The sequence below is a fragment of the Pezoporus flaviventris genome, unplaced genomic scaffold (assembly GCF_033815535.1).
Source record: "Pezoporus flaviventris isolate CSIRO_AGI_PZ_B2104156 unplaced genomic scaffold, CSIRO_AGI_Pfla_v1 ptg000193l, whole genome shotgun sequence".
Lineage (NCBI taxonomy): Eukaryota > Metazoa > Chordata > Aves > Psittaciformes > Psittacidae > Pezoporus > Pezoporus flaviventris.
Window position 1 is genome coordinate 1,165,866 of NW_026892741.1, and position 19,769 is coordinate 1,185,634.

At 43.6% G+C, this 19,769-nt stretch overlaps 1 protein-coding gene and 1 long non-coding RNA gene across 4 annotated transcripts in view; both read left to right on the top strand.

Annotated features, from left to right (window-relative positions):
* Window positions 1–19,769, top strand: part of LOC133262200 (uncharacterized) — a 205,365-nt gene that overhangs the window by 20,019 nt on the left and 165,577 nt on the right. Inside the window, exon 2 of the long non-coding RNA XR_009741243.1 lies at window positions 19,274–19,379. This is a non-coding gene — a long non-coding RNA (uncharacterized LOC133262200). The remainder of the gene's footprint in view (window positions 1–19,273; window positions 19,380–19,769) is intronic.
* LOC133262197 (polycomb group RING finger protein 3-like) overlaps window positions 1–19,769 on the top strand; it is a 107,456-nt gene that overhangs the window by 7,280 nt on the left and 80,407 nt on the right. The gene's annotated exons all lie outside the window — the stretch shown is intronic.

The following is a 19,769-nucleotide window of genomic DNA, read 5'->3' on the forward strand; positions in this document are numbered from 1 at the left end:
ATTGTTGGTGGCATGGACAGTGGGGTTGAGCATGTCCTCAGCAAATTTGCCAATGACACTAAGTTAAGTGGTTCGCTTGATACACTGGAGAGAAGGGATGCCATCCATGGGATTCTTGACAGGCTTGTGAGGTGGGCTAATGCCAACCTCATGAAGTTCAACGAAGTCAAGTGCAAGGTCGTACACCTGGGTCAGGGCAATCCCAAGCACACCTAAATGTTGGGCTAAGTGATTCAGAGCAGCCCTGTGGAGAAGGACTTGGGGGTGTTGATCCAGGAGAATGTGAACATGAACCATCATTGTGCGCTCGCAGCCCAGAAAGCCAACTGTATCCTGGGCTGCATCAAAAGAAGCAAGACTAGAAGGTAAAAGGAGGTGATTCTGCCCATTTACTCTGCTCTTGGGAGACCCCACTTGCAGCACTGTGTGCAGTTCTGGTGTCCTCAACATAAGAAGGACATGGAGCTGTCGGAGCAAGTCCAGAGGAGGGCCACGAGGACGATCAGGGGGCTGGAGCACCTCCTGTATGAAGACAGGCTGGGAAACTTGGGGCTGTTCAGCATGGAGAAGACGGGCTGCTTGGAGACCTCATAGCAGCCTTCCAATATCTGAAGAGGGCCTACAAGGGTGCTGGGGATGGACTCTTCCTCAGCATCTGTAGCAATAGGACAAGGGTCCGTGGGTTTAAACTGAACCAGGGGAGTTCAGGTTAGATATAAGGAAGAAGGGTTTCTTGTGGTTTGGGTTCTGAAAGACGCAGGGGGTGTCTTGTGGAAATGGTTTTGGATCTTGTTGGTATTTATTTTGTGGCTTGTTACATTAAGGATTTTGATCTTGTGATTTTTGTATCAGTGGCAAACTGTTATAACTAAGCAGGGGGCATCTTGTGGTTTGGGTGGTACAAGACACGGGGTGTCTTGTGGAAATGGTTTTGGGTCCAGTGTGCTATCAACAGCCCATAAGGGATTTGATTCAGTGATGCTGTCAGCATGGGTCCCTGAATAGGTTAGTTGAATCACCCTCCGATACAGTGGGCTGTCCAGTACGTCCCACAGTGGGACGCAGACAGGCTGGGTCTTGTCCTTCTTGGGACACTGACAGTCTGGCCAAATATAAAGGGTTCAAGGAAACCCCCCTGTTAATGTTACAATATGGTCTGAGCCATAGGGGTTAGGAAGTATTGCTTTTGATTCTACTGGTATTAGTCTTATTTTGTGGCTTGTTACAGTAATGATTTTGGTCTTGTGATTTTGGTACTGGTGACAGGATTTTATAACTGTGTTATTAACTGTTGGTTGTTTGTTTGAATTTTAGTCTCTGTCTTTGTCTCAAGTGTTGTGACTGTGTGGAGTGTGTCTGGGGGATCCCATGTGTGTGTGTGAATGTGAGATTGATAATGGAAAATCAGCAGAGTGGATAGATCTTGAAAAAGAGTCCTTTGTGGGCATTTTGGCACACTGGAAAGAACTTGGAGGGTCTCCTGGGGGCTCGGTAAATAAGAAAACATTGGTAAAATATTGTAACCAATGGTGGCCTTTATATACTTTGGAAGATCAGGAAAAATGGCCTAAAAATGGAACTCTGAACTATAATACATTGTTACAATTAATGTTGTTTTGAGGGGGCAAGGAAAATGGGATGAAGTAATGTATGCAGATATGTTTTTCACTTTAAGAAATCATGCAGAGTGACAGACTGAATGCAGAATTAATATAGCTCCACCAGATTCCTTAATTTTGGCTTTGGAAAAGGACAGGGAAAAACTGAAAGTTACGATGTTCAGCCTGTGATATTGGGGAAAGGTGTTTAAAGTTAAAAAACAGTAATCAGGAAGATAAGTTGGAAAATGATGTATCACAGGTACCTCTAAGAGGATCACCCTCTGCACCTGTCCTATCTGATATTGATAAGGAGGGAGAGATTGCTGTCACTGGCAACAAGTGGCACATTAACATTCAGAGTTAAGAAGGGGTTAAACCAAAAGTGCTGTTGCAGAGGCAGGCATCTGCAGCCCCTGCACAGCAGGGTGAGCAGCTGTGAGGAAAAAAAAAAGGGAAAACCAAGGGGGAAAGGGGGGAGCTCGAGCAGCTCCTGTGTTTGAGCATGGAGGAGGGATGTCGGGTGGAGGTGGGGGAGTGGGCTGCTCTTCTGTGGAACTGGATCGGTGTGCGTGTTATGGGGAGTTTGGACGTTGCAAGTGAGACTGCTTGGGGTGGGGGGGAGAGCCATGGGGTGGCTCCGGTGACTGAATTGGAACTAGACTGACAGGGACCTGAGGAATCTACCCTATCAGATCCACTGATTAAATTAAAACTAGGGACTAGAGGAAATAAAGGGGAATTTTAGTGGATACAGGAGCAACTTATTTGGTGTTAAATCGGAGAGAAAAGAATTTGTTACAGATGTGGGAGCTACTGGCCACCAAGGAAAAGCGGGGGGTGGGGGGGGGGGTGGGAGAAAAAAAAAAGCATTCTTTCTGAACTCTTTAAAGTACAAATTGGGAAAATAAATAGGAATGCGTAAATTTTTATGCATGCCAAATTCTCTAAAATCTTTATTAGGGTGAGAAGCAAATTTAAAGAAGGCAAAATGGAATTTAGAGTTAAAAACAATCAATTAATTGCAGTTTTGAGTTTCTTTAATTCAACAGAAAAGCAAAAAGGAGGACCTCCCTGAAATAGAAGAAATCCTTAATCGGGTATATGTGGGAGCATGGGCATCTTAAGTTCCAGGTAAGGCAAAAAATGCTTTGCCTGTTAAAGTAGAAATAAAAAAGGGGGGGCCTGCCCAATTAGAATAAAACAATATCCCTTAAAATTAGAAGATCAAAGGGAATAAAAAATCATTGATAAATTTTAAAATATAGATTATTAATAGAATGTGAATTGGAATATAATACTCATATCTGGACAGTAAAGAAATATGATGGGAAAAGTTGCAGATGGTTCACGATCTCAGGGCAATAAACAGAATTGCAGGGGATATTTGTCCAGTAGTACCTAATTCCTATGATTTATTGACTAAATTGAATAATAATCAGAAATGGTTTGCTGTCCTGGATTTAAAGGACACTTTCTTTTGCTTTCCATTGGCCAGAGAAAGCCAAAATTATTTGCTTTTGAATGGGAAAATCCTGACACAGGAAGGAAAACGCAACTAACTTGGACGGTGTTACCTGAAGGGTTTAAAAAACAGTCTAGGGATTTTTTGAAATCAGTTAGCACTAGAATCACAGAAACCACCCACTCAGACGGGGACTCTGTTACAATATGTGAATGGCCTGTTAATTGCTACAGAAACAAAGGAAGAATGTGTCCAGTGAATGGTGGGATTATTGAATTTTCTGGGACTGAATGGTTATGGGGTATCCAGACAAAAGGCCCAACTAATCCAAACCCGAGTTTCCTACCTAGGATATGAAATAACAGGAGGACAGAGAGAACTTGGAACTGCCAGAAAAGAAGCCATTTGCCAGACTCTACGACCGTCGACCGTCAAGGAGCTCCGGATATTCCTGGGAATGACAGGATAGTGCAGACTTTGGATCCAGGATTATGGTGTTCTGGTAAAACCACTATATGAACTGTTGAAGGGAAACCCTCCCTCTTTGGACTGGACTGATGAAGCAGAGGAGTCTTTTAGAAATTTAGAGTTAATGAGAGCTCCAGCTCTGGGACTTCTGGATGTGACTAAACCGTTTTGGCTGTATTCCTATGAAAAACAAGAAATAGCCTTGGGGGTTCTTGCTCAGAAACTAGGACCATACAGAAGGGCAGTGGCGTATTATTCAAAACAGCTGGATGAAGTGAGCAAAGGATGGCCCAGATGCCTAAGGGCTGTGGCAGCAGTCATGAATATTGAAGAGGCTCGCAAATTTACCCTGGGACAAAAGATTACTGTACTAGTGTCCCATGTGGTATCAGCAGTCCTGGAGCAGAAAGGAGCCCACTGGTTATTTCCTTCGACTCCACAAACGTTGACCATCAAGGGGCTCCGGACATTCTTGGTGGTGTTGTTAGCATAAGAACTGACACATAACCACCGGAATGGTTATATGAGGTGCTTTATTGCAGCGCTGGGAAACCAGGGGCACGCACCCAAATCTGGCTTCCCTCTCGTCACATAGCGTTCGCAATTTATACACTAAAATTTCGTAACTAATACGTATTCAACACAGATTACATCATTGACTAATACATATGCATCAAGGATTGCCACATGAGTCTATTATGACATCAGCCTCTTTTGCACTTACGCAGCCCCCTCTGGTGGTCGTCCTGATGAAGTAAGGAGTCTTCCTCGGATGAAGTAATAAGTCTTCCTCTGCTTGTCCTTTTCACCTTTTCATTCTTTGGACATGTCCCAACCTTTGTGTGGATGCTACTAGCATTTTCTTATCTTCCCTTGACTGCCTCTGGTATGTCCTTTTGGCTATCTTAAGCGTAGGTTTCTGCTTTGGTAGATTTTCACAATACATACTTTCCTAAATTAACCATACTCCCTTCACCATATATGGTTATGTTAGTTCTTGCTACCAAGACTACCATTTTAACATTTAGTTATAGAGTAACTATGATACAAAATGGCAAAGTTGCAACCTCCTCTAATATACAAAGCCTCAGGTGCTTTATAAATTTCTCAAATATAATCATTTTACTATTCTGTATGATTATTTTATTGTAAAAACATCAACTTTTTCTAACATTGTGGTTTAAACCCAGTCACGCAACTCCTTCACTCATTTCCCACCCTTCTTGACCTCCCTCTACTCCTGGAGGGATGGAGAGGAGAATCAGAAAGAATGCAACTCCCATGGGTTGAGATGAGAACAGTTTAGTAACTAAGGTATAACACAAATCAGTACTGCTAACACCAATAATAACAATGATAAAGGAAATAACAAGGGAAGAGAATACAAGATCTCATCAACAGCTGACCGATAACTCGCCCCCCCCCCCCCCCAAACCAATACTTCATCTAACCCCACAGTCCCAGCCTTTCTGGGTAGCTCCTAGTTACATCCTGAGCATGATGTACTGTGTTACGGAATACCTCTTTGGTCAGTTTGGGTCAGGTCCTGTCTCTGCTTCCTCCCAGCTTCCCCTCCTCCCTGGCAGAGCATGAGGCTCATAAAGTCCTTGGCCAGACCAAAACATCAGGCCAAAAGTCAAAACACAGCACTGCACTAGCTACCAAGAAGGAGAAAAATGACTGCTACTGATGAATCTAGGACATTATCTGTTAGCAGCGAGGAGAAGCAAGACACGCCAACCCAATAGGGGTGATAAGCAAGCTTCTGCTGTATTTGTGGCGCAGTTCGCTTATATCGGTGTTGTATTTAGCCACGCCTACTAGTCATAACAGTATTGGTTAGTTCTACACAGCTTCCTTCACATTCTCCTCCCACATCTGGTTTCCGGTTACCTGTGAGGCCTACACTTTGCTTTGCTCGTACAAGGCCTCTAAGGGCACATGGCCTTGCTCTTGGAGCCATTCTGCAACAATTCCCCCCTTTTTCTTTTGTGCGAGCAAAACATTGTGGGTCGTACTGTTCACTTGTTTCATCACGCAACTATAAGCAAGTCTAACACCTACAATGATTGAAATAACAATGATACATAAGCGCAGTCCTTCAAATAGCAGTGTTTTAAGCCAACCTGTAATACCCCATGCGGCGAACCATTTAGTTATCCCTAGGTCATTGCTCACTTGCAATTGCTGGGTAAGCTGAGCCAGGGTTTTCAGCTGTGTGTTTATCAAATTAGAATGATCAGAAAGATTCATACAACACATTCCATCAAACTCTTCACATCCGTGTCCCTGTTCCAAGAACAAAAGGTCTATAGCAGCTCTGTTCTGCAGTGTTGCATGTCTTACAGAGTCAACATCAAACAACAAATCAGAAATTGCCTTCAATGTAGCCTTTGTCTGCTTAGCAAGCCAGCAGCCTAGCTTGTTTAACTGAGCCAAGGCCCCTGCTGAAGCACTTACAGTGATTTGGCATATTATGATTGGATACATGTCTTGAAGACACTTAGTGGCTAACATATAATTGGCTAAACACAGGTGTGAGAACTCAACCTTGAAAGCTTGCCAACAGTCCACAGTTCTCATTAACTTGGTGAATTCCAGCCTCTTATCTTGCTTGCTTAAGCTTCTTTGGGCCTCTCATGGCCTTGCTGGATCTTTCAGGCTTATTCAGAATTTATGTACCAATTATGCATTCTCCCGTGAGAACACTGTCTCCATATCTCCCCCCTTTTGTTTTATATCCAGTAATAAGTCACTACTACAGCAAGGCACACAAATTTACATTAGTAGAGTAACTATTACAGGGTGCAGCAGCATGTTGAAGATGCTGATGGCAGCAAGGGACTAGCCAAAGAAATTTCTTACCAGTGGAATTCTCCCACCCTCTTAATTTGTTCCATCACCTGCTTTATAACACTACCATTGTATTAGAATCTTTCCATCTTTTGCCTTAGCATTTTCTAGCAGCTACTGCAAATTTCCATACTCTAGCATCTCTTTTACAAGTGACAAATCTATACAATACAAGGTGCAGTTTCTTATTATCAACTAGCTAGTAAATACAGGTGGTTTTATACACAAAATCACAATCTCTAATAATAGCTACTTTACAAGCGCACATATTCAGGGTGTTACTTTGCAGTTGTCCCCAAGTGATGTTTTGCAGTCATTCGTTCTTTCTCTTCCTCTGTCTCATTCTGCTTGGGGTAATCACGGTCAGCTCCTGTAGCTGAGGCATCAGGTTTCTCCATTCATCTGTCCAGCTCATGGCAAGGCTTCACAAACTTTGCAGGCAGTCACCATGGACCTGTAGGCAGGAGGACACAAATATACCCCCTCCCCCAGGTTATCAGTTCTTGGGAAGTAGTATCATTACTCTCTCCCCCCCCCCCCCCCCCCTTTTTTTTTTTTTTATCCCTGCAAAAGCCAGCCTGCTGGGCAGCAGCTATAGCGGCCTGCCTGCTTCAGCAGCAACCATAAATACTTGCTGGCAGCCGCACTTTTTCATTAACCCTTTCATGCCCAAAATGTTAAACAACTACCCGTTGAAAGCTTTTACATGAACCCAACAACAAAAAAATACACAGAACACCGTCTGCCCTCAGCACACACACACACGCGTATGGGATCCCACAAGCACACGCCACACAACTACAATATTTGAAGCACAAAATCCAGACAATCATTACTCCCACTACAGTCCCGCGTACAGAACGTGGCACAAGGACCCTGTGGAGACTAATAGCAAACCAGCTCCGAGAAGCATCACTGCAGTGCGAGGTGGCAGGCTCAACCTTAGCGGGCATCCCCGCAGAGGCTCTGCCTCCCCCACATCTTATGAGGCTTGGGCTTTTATACTGACCAAAATGCACACTCATTCCGACACAGGTGGCCAGCCTGTGCTGGAAGAAGTGGCCAGCAGTATCTACAAAGGTCTCCAAAGGTTGATAGAAACCTGGACATACTTATATTTACCAACTTCTAGTACATGAGTATCACAGAGAAACTGTATGGGCTCCCCCTGTCAATTGCAAGAAAAAATCATAACATATACAGCTTGAGTATAAGAGGATTTTAACCCATATGTGGTCATTGCTTGTCAGGCCTCCTTAACTATTTTGAGATCAAAAGCTTCCCACTCTTTAGCCCCTTGCCGTGTAGTAAACACAGGATATGCAGAGGCCCATTGCAGAAAATTCACCAGTAATGATCACATCTTTGATTAACCCATGCCAACATTGTGCAGGATTTGTGCCCCCCCCCCATACCTCTCCCACCCCCTCCCCCTGTTTGCCTTCTTTAAGGAAGGGGTTTTATGGAGGGTAAGGTGGAGGCGCCGATGGAGATGTGTCAATCCGAGTCTTGAGGGCTTCAAGCTTTTCTCATCAATTGTTGCAGCTGAGCGTATCCAAGGCCAGTAAGTAGTTGCTGATGAGCTGAGCAGACCGACCCGGGAGACAAAGAGTCAGGGTCTGGAAGCAGAGGATATAAATGTGGCTCGGATTCAGGGGATTCGGGGTCTGATCCTGGGCCGAACTCAGGGTCTCTTTTATTCGCAGCTATGTCTTTCTTGTCAGATGTCTCTCGTTCGGCATGTGGCCATCTGCAGACCTGGCTCCTCCGTAACTGAGTTAAAAATTTCCACTCTAGGGCATAATGGGTTGGAAAGGCTCACAGTTCCTTTAAATCTCCCGCTAGCGCATAATCTCTGTTTTCTACTGTGTGCTTCAAAATGGCGCCGAAATCGATCCGGCGCCGAGGCACCACCTTCTTCCTTTTAGCTTCCTCGACATTCATCATGCGTATCCCTTCTAATATACTTTCTCTGTCCTTTTCAAAGTCCCTACTTTCGGAACTGGGGTGGTGGGGGAGCAGGGGGTTACACCTCCTCTGCTGCACCTTCTGATGAAGGAGGGTGAGAAAAGGAAGCGGGGGGAAAAACCCTGTGCTCCAAGCACAAGGAGAGCGCCGCGAGTTGGGGGAAACGAGTTGTAATCTTCCCCCGGCTTCAACCAACCGGGGACGTCTGTTCCTAGTTTCTCCGTTGCTACCGCGGCAGTTTTCTTTTCTGCCTTGTATCTTTTTGTACAGTTTGTTACTTCTCTCCGTGGTTTACCGAGTTTCTTTGCCATTTTATCATCATTAAGCATTGAGTCAAATAGTTCATCACCAAACTTTCGCCACTCACTCTCCTCAAAAACTGTATTAGGATCTACAAAAAATCTCTTAGCCTTCCCTACAGCCACTAGACCTGCTAGCTGCTTTAGAGTCTCAGGCTTAATTCCCTGCTTTTATAAAAAGCACTGTAATAAATCAGGGGCTACCTCTCGGTCCATTTTCATGGCCGGCCTTTTCTCGATCGTCCTTTTCTGGATTGTCCTGTGACCTCGGTTTCCGGATCGGCCTCCCGATGCAGCAGTGTCTGGTTCGCCCCAGCGGCGGACTCTTTTCGGTCAGTCCAAGCACCCGGGTCCGTCACACCACTGCAGTAGCATTGCCCGCGCTCCCCGGCCGCTGCCGCCAGTGCCGCTCACTTGCCGTTCCGGGTCCCTGATACTCAGGGCCCTGTATTCCGGGTCCCCGTTAACCGGGGCCCTGTACTCCGGGTCCCCGCTTACCGGGGATCTGTATTCCGGGTCCCCGTATTCCGGGTCCCCGTCAACCAGGGCCCTGTATTCCGGGTCCCCGTATTCCGGGTCCCCGTCAACCGGGGCCCTGTAGTCCTGGTCCCTGTTCGGGCGCCATTTCTTAGCAGCGAGGAGAAGCAAGACACGCTAACCCAATATGGGTGATAAGCAAGCTTCTGCTTTATTTGTGGCGCAGTTCGCTTATATCGGTGTGGTGTTTAGCCACACCTACTAGTCACAACGGTATTGGTTAGTTCTACACAGCTTCCTTCACATTCTCCTCCCACATCTGGTTTCCGGTTACCTGTGAGGCCTACACTTTGCTTTGCTCGTACAAGGCCTCTAAGGGCACATGGCCTTGCTCTTGGAGCCATTCTGCAACAATTATCCACCCCTTATTCCATACCATTCACGTCATGCTCAGATCCCACATTTCGAGTATACTGTCACTCTTATCTTAGGGCATGGACCTGTCCCTATGAAGCTGCTGAGTCCATCTGGTCCATGATGTCAGGCTCCATCTCTTGTAACAGTCTTTCAGAGCAGGAGATGCTGTGTGCAGTGTTCACACGCGTGAATAATCTGGGCAATAGCGTCCATTGCTAAGTCCACCCATCGATCATGAGTCCATCTCTATGTTGCATTTCTGCCCTGATGGCCTGAATGTCATGGGCCCACCAGGCTCAAAATAATTCACTGTCCCCTTCAGCAGTTTCAGCAGCTTGTTGCTGGGGACTCCATACAACTGCCTTCCATCTCTGATGCTTCCAAAGCACTGGAGGGGCCCAGTGGACTAGATACTTGCCCATACCGTCCCACATACCCTGCCACTCATGGCTGTCCAGCCTTGGGGAAAATCTCCTGGTCCCCCTATATCCTCATCTAACCCCAGCCAAGACCCAAACCCGACTCTGCTTAACTTTTGAGATCAGACAAAATGGTCGTGGGTAAAACACAGTCTGTGTGTGTGCCAACATGCTGACCCTCATCACAATCAACAGGCAGGTCCCAAGGATACCCAAAGGCCGTTCAAAACCTTCAGAACTCTCAAACGATGCTGCTGTACTTGTCACTGGGGCTGGTGTAGCTGCTGTGCTTGCCGGCTCTCCCACCACCAGCTTCTCTTTTCCTGAGCCCAGATCTTCCTCCTCTGCCTTGCTGGGAAATGCTGCGTGGTCTCCTGCATCCTCCTGGGGCTCGGCAGGCGGCTTCCGGGGAATGCTCTCGGCCGTCGCGGGGCTGGGCTTGGCCGCGGGGCTCGGCTCCTCCGCCGCCTTCTCCCGCTGCTCGGCAGCCGCCTCCTTCCGCTCCTCGACCGCCCCGACTTCCTCCACCCGCAGCGGCTCCCTGCCGGCCTCAGGCCCCGCTCCCGATGCCGTTCGGTCTCCGGGTATGCTCTCCCGTGCCGCTTCAGCAGCCGCCGGCTCCCGGGGCCGCTCCCCCTCGGCTCCCTGCAGCCTCACGAAGACGGAGGCGAGGGCGAGGGCCAGGACGGTGAAGAGCAGTGGGACGGCCAGGTACAAGTCCACGGCCACGTCCGTCTCGCCCTGCTGCTGGAGCCCGCCCGTATTACAAGCCATTGCCATAAAGTACAGTGAGACAAGAACCTTAGCCCAAGCCCCACACTTGATAGACACTAACACAGCAAATACGGGGTGTGAAATACGAACTTACTCCTCTAAACAAGGTAACAAGTTTTTATTGAGGGACAAAGTCAATAAAGCAAAAGTAACAGCGCTGGGTACATGACCATAGCCAGAGACATGAGTGATTAGTATTTGTTACAGGTTTATGTACTTTCACTATTACATTAGTTACATACATATTCGTAATTCCCACATATAGGGGGGGGGTATTATAACTAGCTTCAAGAATTTATTATAAGTCTCCTCCTCTTGGCGTCTGCGCACTGCTCTGCAGTGATTTTGGGCAGGGGTCTTGAGGATGAAGTAAACAGTCTTCCTCTTGTGAGTAGGGGTCTTCAAGATGAAGTAAGCAGTCTTCCTCACAGTGTACTTTTCACCTTTGGCACAGTTGGACCCCCCAGTAATCACACAACCAGCTATATCTGTAATTCTTCTGATAACTAGCAAAGATTTAAAACAGTGTGACCTTCCTGCAAAATTTATTGCAGGATGGGCAGACAAGGAGTATTCCAAGCTAGCAGATGCTTGGGAGGCTCTGTCTCTAAACTAACTGATAAGTAGATGGATGGTGTGAAATAATTCATGTTTAGTGGGGCCACTAAATCCTGTTATCTCACCACGGACTTACAACACAAACATTGTTCTTTAAAACTAAAGATACTTTAGAAGACTAGTGTGAAACAATTAACTCATGTTTACTGGGGCCACTACATTCCACAGACTTACAACATAAACATTGTTCTCTTTCTACAACCTAAGTTAAGCTAAAAAGTACTTTAACTCTACGTTTTCCAGGCACTAGCTTTCCTTATATCAGGCTTCACCCCCCCCCCTTTCTTTTACCTTTACAAATTCTTTTGCTGTGTGACTCCATTTTGATCAAGAGATCTGAACCTTTTTAACTTGTTGTGTAGTCTTGTTTCTTTAGTGTGTTTTGTTTCTGTTATTGTAAACTTGTACAATTATATCCACATAACCACACCTATGATTTGTGAAAGCCAATACATTTATGTTTATCACACCAGGTCTAAGTAATGTACTACATTCTGAAACTGTGAGATCAAGAGGAACAACTCTGAGAGCCAGTAAATCAGCATTGTGACGAGTGACTATTAATCCGGTCAGATATCAACCCCTCGAGCCACACGTTGGGTGCCAAAAAGAACTGTCATGGTTTAAACCCAGTCAGGCCACTGGTTCACTCACTCCCCCCCCCCTTCTTTCCCTCCCCCTACTCCCAGAGGGACGGAGAGGATAATCGAAAAGAATGCAACTCCCACAGGTTGAGATAAGAATAGTTTAGTAACTAAGGTATAACACAAATCACTACTGCTAACACCAATAATAACAATGATAAAGGAAATAACAAGGGAAGAGAATACATCATCTCACAACCAGCTGACTGATAACTTGCCCCCCCAGCCCGACCAAGCTCTGACCGATACCTCCTCCAACCCCGCAGTCCCAGCCCTTCTGGGTAAGTCCTAGTTACATCCTGGGCGTGACGTGCTGTGGTATGGAATACCTCTTTGGTCATTTTGGGTCAGGTGTCCTGTCTCTGCTTCCTCCCAGCTTCCCCTCCTCCCTGGCAGAGCATGAGGCTCACAAAGTCCTTGGCCAGACCAAAACATCAGGCCGAAAGTCAAAACACAGCACCGCACGAGCTACCAAGAAGGAGAAAAATGACTGCTGCTGCTGAACACAGGACACGTGGGAATGACAGGATGGTGCAGACTTTGGATCCATGATTATGGTGTTCTGGTAAGATCACTATATGAACTGTTGAAGGGAAACCCTCCCTCTTTGGACTGGACTGGTAGAGCAGAGGAGGCTTTTAGAAATTTAAAGATAGAGTTAATGAGAGCTCCAGCTCTGGTACTTCCTGGGTGTCCCTATGAAAAACAAGGAATAGCTTTGGGGGTCCTTGCTCAGAAACTAGGACCATACAGAAGGGCAGTGGTGTATTATTCAAAACAGCTGGATGAAGTGAGCAAAGGATGGCCTGGATGCCTAAGGGCTGTGGCAGCAGTAGTCATGAATATTGAAGAGGCTCGCAAGTTCACCTTGGGACAAAAGATTACTGTGCTACTGTCCCATATCTGGTATCAGCAGTCCTGGAACAGAAAGGAGCCCACTGGTTATCTCCTTCATGTTTTTTAAAATACCAGGCCACCATTGTAGAACAGGATGATATAGAAATTGTGGTCACTAACGTTGTGAATCCAGCATCCTTTTTGCAGGAACAGTCAACAGAACCACTAACACACGGCTACTTGACCCCCATAGAGACTGTATATTCAAGCTGACCAAACTTGAAAGAAAACCCTCTGGAAGATGCTGATTCTTGGTTTACTGATGGTAGTAGCTTCATGAAAAATGGTAAACGAAAGGCAGGATATGCCATTACCATCACTTCACAGGTAATAGAAGCTAAACCTTTACCTGTGAACACCTCTGCCCAGAAGTCAGAAATAATAGCATTAACGAGAGCCCTGGAATTGGCTAAAGATAAAAGGGTAAATATTTGGACTGATTCTAAATGTGCATTTGGTGTGGTACATGCACTTATACCTGAAATTAGTGCAGAGTGTTACTAATGTTTTTAACCGTATTGACTGTTGGGTGTGTGCACAGTTGCCGAAATCAGGAGAAAGCCTGGATTTCCCATTAATTGGAGTTGGAAACGTAATTAATTGGAGACGTAGCCTCATGAATATATATGTATTCCCAGTGGCTATAAATGGCTGGCTTGTGTGGCAATTGAGAGAGACGCGTTAGGAGGAGCTATCCGCCATGTCTCCCGGTGCCGCAATAAAGAATACGTGCTTGTCAGCTTGAAAACTTTGTTGGTAAGTTTGTTCCTTCAATCTCCGAATCATTGTGAATCTAGAGTGAGGGTGCATATGTTTTCACTACTCAATTTTAATCTTGATCAGCCAGAGAAGAGGAGGGAAACTTGCCTAGCTGTACTTATAACAGTGCCAGAACTCATAGAAAACGTATGTGGGTGTTGTTAAAGGGAGTACTCTGTGTGGCAGTTTGTATAGTCATGTTGGTGTCCTCTGTGAGAGTGTATGAGCACTCTCTAGGATACACACTCAGCATTGTTACTGGTTGAACCTGTAAACAGGGAAAAAGCAGCCACATCCATTAGCTTGGGACAGAGAGACACCATGGTTTCTCTCTAGCAGCCAGGCAGGAGGAATCCTGGAGTCGGTCAGAGGTCGCTGCCTTATAATATCCCTTAACAGTGTTCACCCCTGTTCTGAACTCTCATGACAGAAGGCTAACTTCTTGTCTCGCATTAAAAAAAAAAAAAAAAAAATTGGCACAGGTTTTTTTCTACAGTTTGCCAGTGTATCAAGTTACTAAGAGCAGTCCTATCATCTTGGGTACTCCTATAAATAAAATAGACGTTAAAATGCTAACACTCATTTGGCCCTGAACTTATTTGGATTAAAGGTTAGTAAGTATCCTTTCCAAGTCACCAATAGCTGGTCTAGATAAAAAAAATGAAGTGTACTTAATTCTCAGCTTTCATAATGCATCGTCTTCTTGCATTCACAGCATGTAGCATATTATGATATAGGACCAATTTGGCTTTTTGATTTTCTCTTCTCAAGAAGATAAGTGCCACTCTTTCCTTCCATCTGAATCACAACATTGCTGTCTTCTCTCCAAGTAAAGGGAGATATTTAATAATCCCTTTTTAGAAAACATCTTCATTTATCATAAGCTTGTGCTGTGCTGTTGTGGTTTAAGACCAGCCAGTAACTTGGAGACATGCGGTCACTCGCTCACTCCCCCCCTTCTTTCCCCCTGCTCCTGGAGGGATGGGGAGGAGAATCGAAAGAATGTACCTCCCACAGGTTGAGGTAAGAACAGACCAATAACTAAAGTTTTATATGAAACTGCTACTACTGATACGTGGATTGACTCCACAACTCGTTAAAAGTTGTAAAGTAGGTATGCTTTTTATTCAGCGCTGAGACGCACGGGGATAATTCCTCAAAGTCATGTGTACCTCAGTGTTGTTTCCCTCTACATTTATTCTCTAAAGTTGTATATATTCATAAGGTTGCACAATACGCCTATACGTATTCATGTCCTATCCCCGCATTGGTCAACCCTCTGCATTAATCCCCCCTTTTTCTATAAAGTGAGTAAATTCTTTTACTATATTATTTATGACAGAGCTATCCATGTTCCTTCTATCGATTTATGAAGTGATTTAGATATACATTGTATTATGCAAGGTACAATCATTACAATGAGTACTCATATAGCTAAGATTAGAAGGCCTTGTTTAAGTATTTCCCCGAACTATCCAGTAACTCTCCTAGGTTATTTAGCCATTCATCCAATCTGCCTCCAACAATTCTAAGCTCTTGCATATTTTCCTCCAATTTCTGCAGCTTAGCATGAATTGATTCAGAATGGTCAGATAAGTTCATGCAGCACATACCTTCAAAAACCTCACAACCATCCTATAACAATCTTTGTTACCTCCCGGGCTTGTGTGCTTCTAGTTGGAAAGGCTTCTGGCCAACCTGAAAAGGTATCTGTTAGTACCAACAAATGTTTATACCCCTTTTTCTGTCCTTTTGCAAGTTCTTTTGCAACATTTTATATACTGCCATTACCATCCAGAGTCTTTTTGAAATAGTTATCTGTTTCTACTTGATATTTAAATTTCATTTCTTTTTTCAATCTTCATAATTTATCACAGATTGTTTACAATTCCAGAAAGAAAATTTTGTTATACCACAAGTAATCAATATTAAAACAACTAATATGAATATTCCTGCAACCAGTTGCCTTAACCAGGAGAGATCAGGTAACCATGAAGGAAACTTTTTCCACATTTCTTCAAACCCCCAGGAGGTATCATCCTTGCCCATTTTATGAAATATTTTAGTTTGTTTCCAGATTTCCTCCAGATCTGTTTCAGGAACAGCAGTTTTCATTGATTCTTGTTCCACTTGGATTATATCAATGGTTTTACTTTCTATTTCCTCTGTGGTTGCTGAGATATTTATGATTGCCTTCTCTAATTCGCTTACTCCCAAAGATGGAATTAGCCATCTCACTGATACGGAGAAAACTCCAGGAACAAACTTGCCAACAAAGTTTTCAAGCTGACAAGCAGGTATTCTTTATTGCGGCGCCGGGAGACACGGTGGATAGCTCCTCCTAATGTGTGTCTCCCGATTGCCACAGAAGCCATCCTTTTATAGCCACTGGGCATACATACATATTCATGAGGCTACATACGGATTACATAATTTTCCAGAAAGTTCCCCGCATGTGTATAGAATTGTGGTGGTGGTCTCTGAGGGTCGTTTACTTCTTCCAATGATCTTCATCACTTCTGGCAGTCTTTGAAGCATGCGCAGTAGTTGCTCATACCAGTTTAATTGGTTCGTTAGCACCAGAGACATAATAATCCTCCTATCCTCCTACTCACCAGTTACTTTAACTGTAGCCCATCCTGGACACCTGCGGTTCCCAGATAATCCTTATCCATGTGTCCTGTTCTTCTAGACTGTTTTTCTTAAACTATGTCACAACTATAACAACTATAACAATTTATCTTGTGAGAATTCTCAGTATGTTCTCTAGCTGTACTTTATTTTTTTCTTTATGTATCATGCAACTCAGTAATTTTCCATTGCTACTGTTACAAAGCCATCAAACTTAACATTACTTAAAACTGATTCTAAAGGTTTCTATATTCCATTTTGTGATTTTGTGCCCCCTTGTTTCATCACAAAACTATGAAATGCAGTATTCTGTTCAACAACAGGGTTAAACCCTTGCTTAACCAATACCATCCTTTCCTTCAGGAACAGTCCACTACTGAACCATGATACCATCTATATTAATAGTATGAGTATAATTTGAATAGTGACCTACACCTGTGGCATTTAAACAAACATAGCCTCCTATTCTGGTTCCTAGTGTAATACATCTTTGTATACAGGTATAATATTCTTTACTTGGATTAGGATTAACTATTCCAAATCTTAAAATTGTCCAAGAGATAGTGTTGGAAATTGGAATGCCAATTAATAGAAGGCCTCGATCTTCTCCTGATTCAGGCAACTGTGCACACACTCAATAGTCACTACAATTAACAACTTTAGTAACATTCTGCAGTAATTTCAGGTATAAGTATTAGTCCCAAGCTGGTATGTCAGTTATCACATAAATCTAAATTACAACTGATATAATTTCACATGAGAGGGTCCTGAGGGTTCGATCAGCCATGTCTTCTCTGGTTCTGGTGCTTTCTTTATTCTTGAATAATGTATCAAGCAGGTTGTTCCTTTATCTTCACTGCTGTAAAGGTGGTCAATATTATCTGATACAGTCCGCTCCACTTCTCCTGTAGAGGATCTCCTGAAAAATTCTTAACATAAACCCAGTCTCTGGATCTAAAAGGGTGAGTTGGATAATCCATGCCTCTCACTCTTGTCCTCAGTATTCTCTTATTTCTTCTAATTGTTTTCCCAGATTGACCAGAAACTTTAGGAGATAACCTTCTCCGACTTCCAGAAGACTTTCTCCTTTAAATTGGGACTGATATGGTTGTCCACATAAAATTTTTACATGGGATAGCCTCTTCTTTCGACCGAGGTTTAGTTCAAATTCTTAAAAGAGCCAGTGGTAAGGCTTGGTACCAATATCTTGACATATTTTACTAATCTGTTGTTTGATTATTTTTTCTACTTGACCACTGGCCTGAGGCCTGTAAGGAACATGTAGTTGCCAATCAGTTTCTAATTTTTGCTGATTTCTTGTAGCTATTTTGCACTAAAGGGCAAGCCTCGGTCGGAAGAAATTGTCTCTGATACTCCAAAACAAGGTATTATACTGTTTAACAATGTTCCAATTACTTGTCTTGCATTATTTATTCTACAAGGGAATGCTTCTGGCCACCCTGAAAAAGTATTCGTTAACACCAACAAATATTGGTAACCTCCTGTTCTTGGTAATTCAGAAAAATTTATTTGCCAGTGCTGTCCTGGATAACTTCCTCCCCAGTTGTACCAATTTGCTTTCTATTTTCAATTTTAGGATTATTCTTGAGACAGAGCTGACATTGTCACTAACTGAACTATGGTATATAGATTCCTTCCTTCAATTTGTTCATCTAAGTATTTATACAAAGACTTGCTACCTCAATGAGTTTTATTATGTTCCTCCTGAACTAGCTTCCAGAGTTGGTTATAGGGGGTTATAATTCGCCCATCAGGTATCTGAACCCAGTCTTCTTTGTTTTCCTCTCCTTTGAGATCTCCAATCAATTTTCTATCCTCCTTTGAATATCTAGGTTTAGATTTCTCAATTGTTAGTTTGCTGTCAGGGATTAAGGGAATGAGTTTAGATTGTTCATCTTCTCGTTTGGTTTCAGAAGCGGCCAAAATTCACCTTTTTGATGCCCTCGACAGTGCATAATAGCTACTTCCTCAGGTAGCTGAACAGCTTTCAGTAGTCGTAGAATTTCTGTAGCATGTTTAATCTGTTTCTCCTGTGTGTTCAAAGGTCCTCGTTCTTTCCAGATGGCACAATGTGCATGGACTACACCAAGTGCATATTTAGAATCAGTCCAAATATTTATCCTTTTGTCTTTAGCCAATTCCAGGGCATGTTCCAGAGGTTTTCTTCAAATCTGGTTGGCTTGAATATACAGTTTCATATAGTGGCCAAGCAGTTGTGTGTTAATAGTTCTGTCGGTTGTTCCTGCAAAAGGATGTTGGATTCACAACATTAGTGACCACAATTTCTATATCATCGTGTTGCAGAAGGGTGGCCTGGTATTTTAAAAAACATGAAGGAGATAACCAGTGGGCTTCTTTCTGTTCCAGGACTGCTGATAAAACATGGGACATTAATACAGTAATCTTTTGTCCCAAGGTAAATATGCCTCTTCAATATTCATGACAACTGCTGTCACAGCTCTTAGGCATCCGGGCCATCCTTTGTTCGCTTCATCCAGCTGTTTTGAAAAATACACCACTGCCCTCTTACAGGGTCCTAGTTTCTGAGTAAGGACGACCAAAGCTATTCCCTGTTCATATAGGGGTCTTACCAGAACACCATAATCATGCATCCAGAGTCTGCATCGTCCAGTCATTCCCAGGAACGTCCGAAGCTCCTTGACGTTTGACAGTCGTGGAGTTTGACAAATGGCTTCTTTTCTAGCCGTTCCAAGTTTTCTCTGTCCTCCTGTTATTTCATATCCTATGTAGGAAACTCAGGTTTGGATTAGTTGGGTCTTTTGTCTGGTTACCCAATAAGCATTCAGTCCCAGAAAATTCAATAATCCCACCATTCACTGGACACATTCTTCCTTTGTTTCAGTAGCAATTGATAGGTCATCCACATACTGTAACAGAGTCCCCGTCTGAGTGGGTGGTTTCCATGACTTTTGAAAAATCATTGGACTGTTTTAAAACCCTTGAGGTAATACTGTCCAAGTTAATTGGGTTTTCCTTACTGTGTCAGGATTTTCCCATTCAAAAGCAAATAAATTCTGGTTTTCTTTGGCCAATGGTAAGCAAAAGAAAGAGTCCTTAAATCCAAGACGGCAAATCATTTCTGATTCAATTTAGTATATGGATTAGCTATTACTGGATGAATAACCTCTATAAATTTGTTTATTCCTGAGATCCTGAACCAATCTTCAACTTTTCTTTATTGGCAAGTTAAGAGTATTATATTCCAATTCACATTCAATTAATATTTTATTTTTTTAAATTTTCCCTTTCCTGCAATTTTAGGGGATATTGTTTTATTCTAATTGGGCAGGCCCCCCTTTTTATTTCCACTTTAACAGGCAAAGCATTTTTCGCCTTACCTGGAACTTCAGATGCCCATACTCCCAGATATACCTGGATTAAGGATTTCTTCTATTTCAGGGAGGTCCTCCTGTTTGCTTTTTCTGTTGAATTAAAGATAA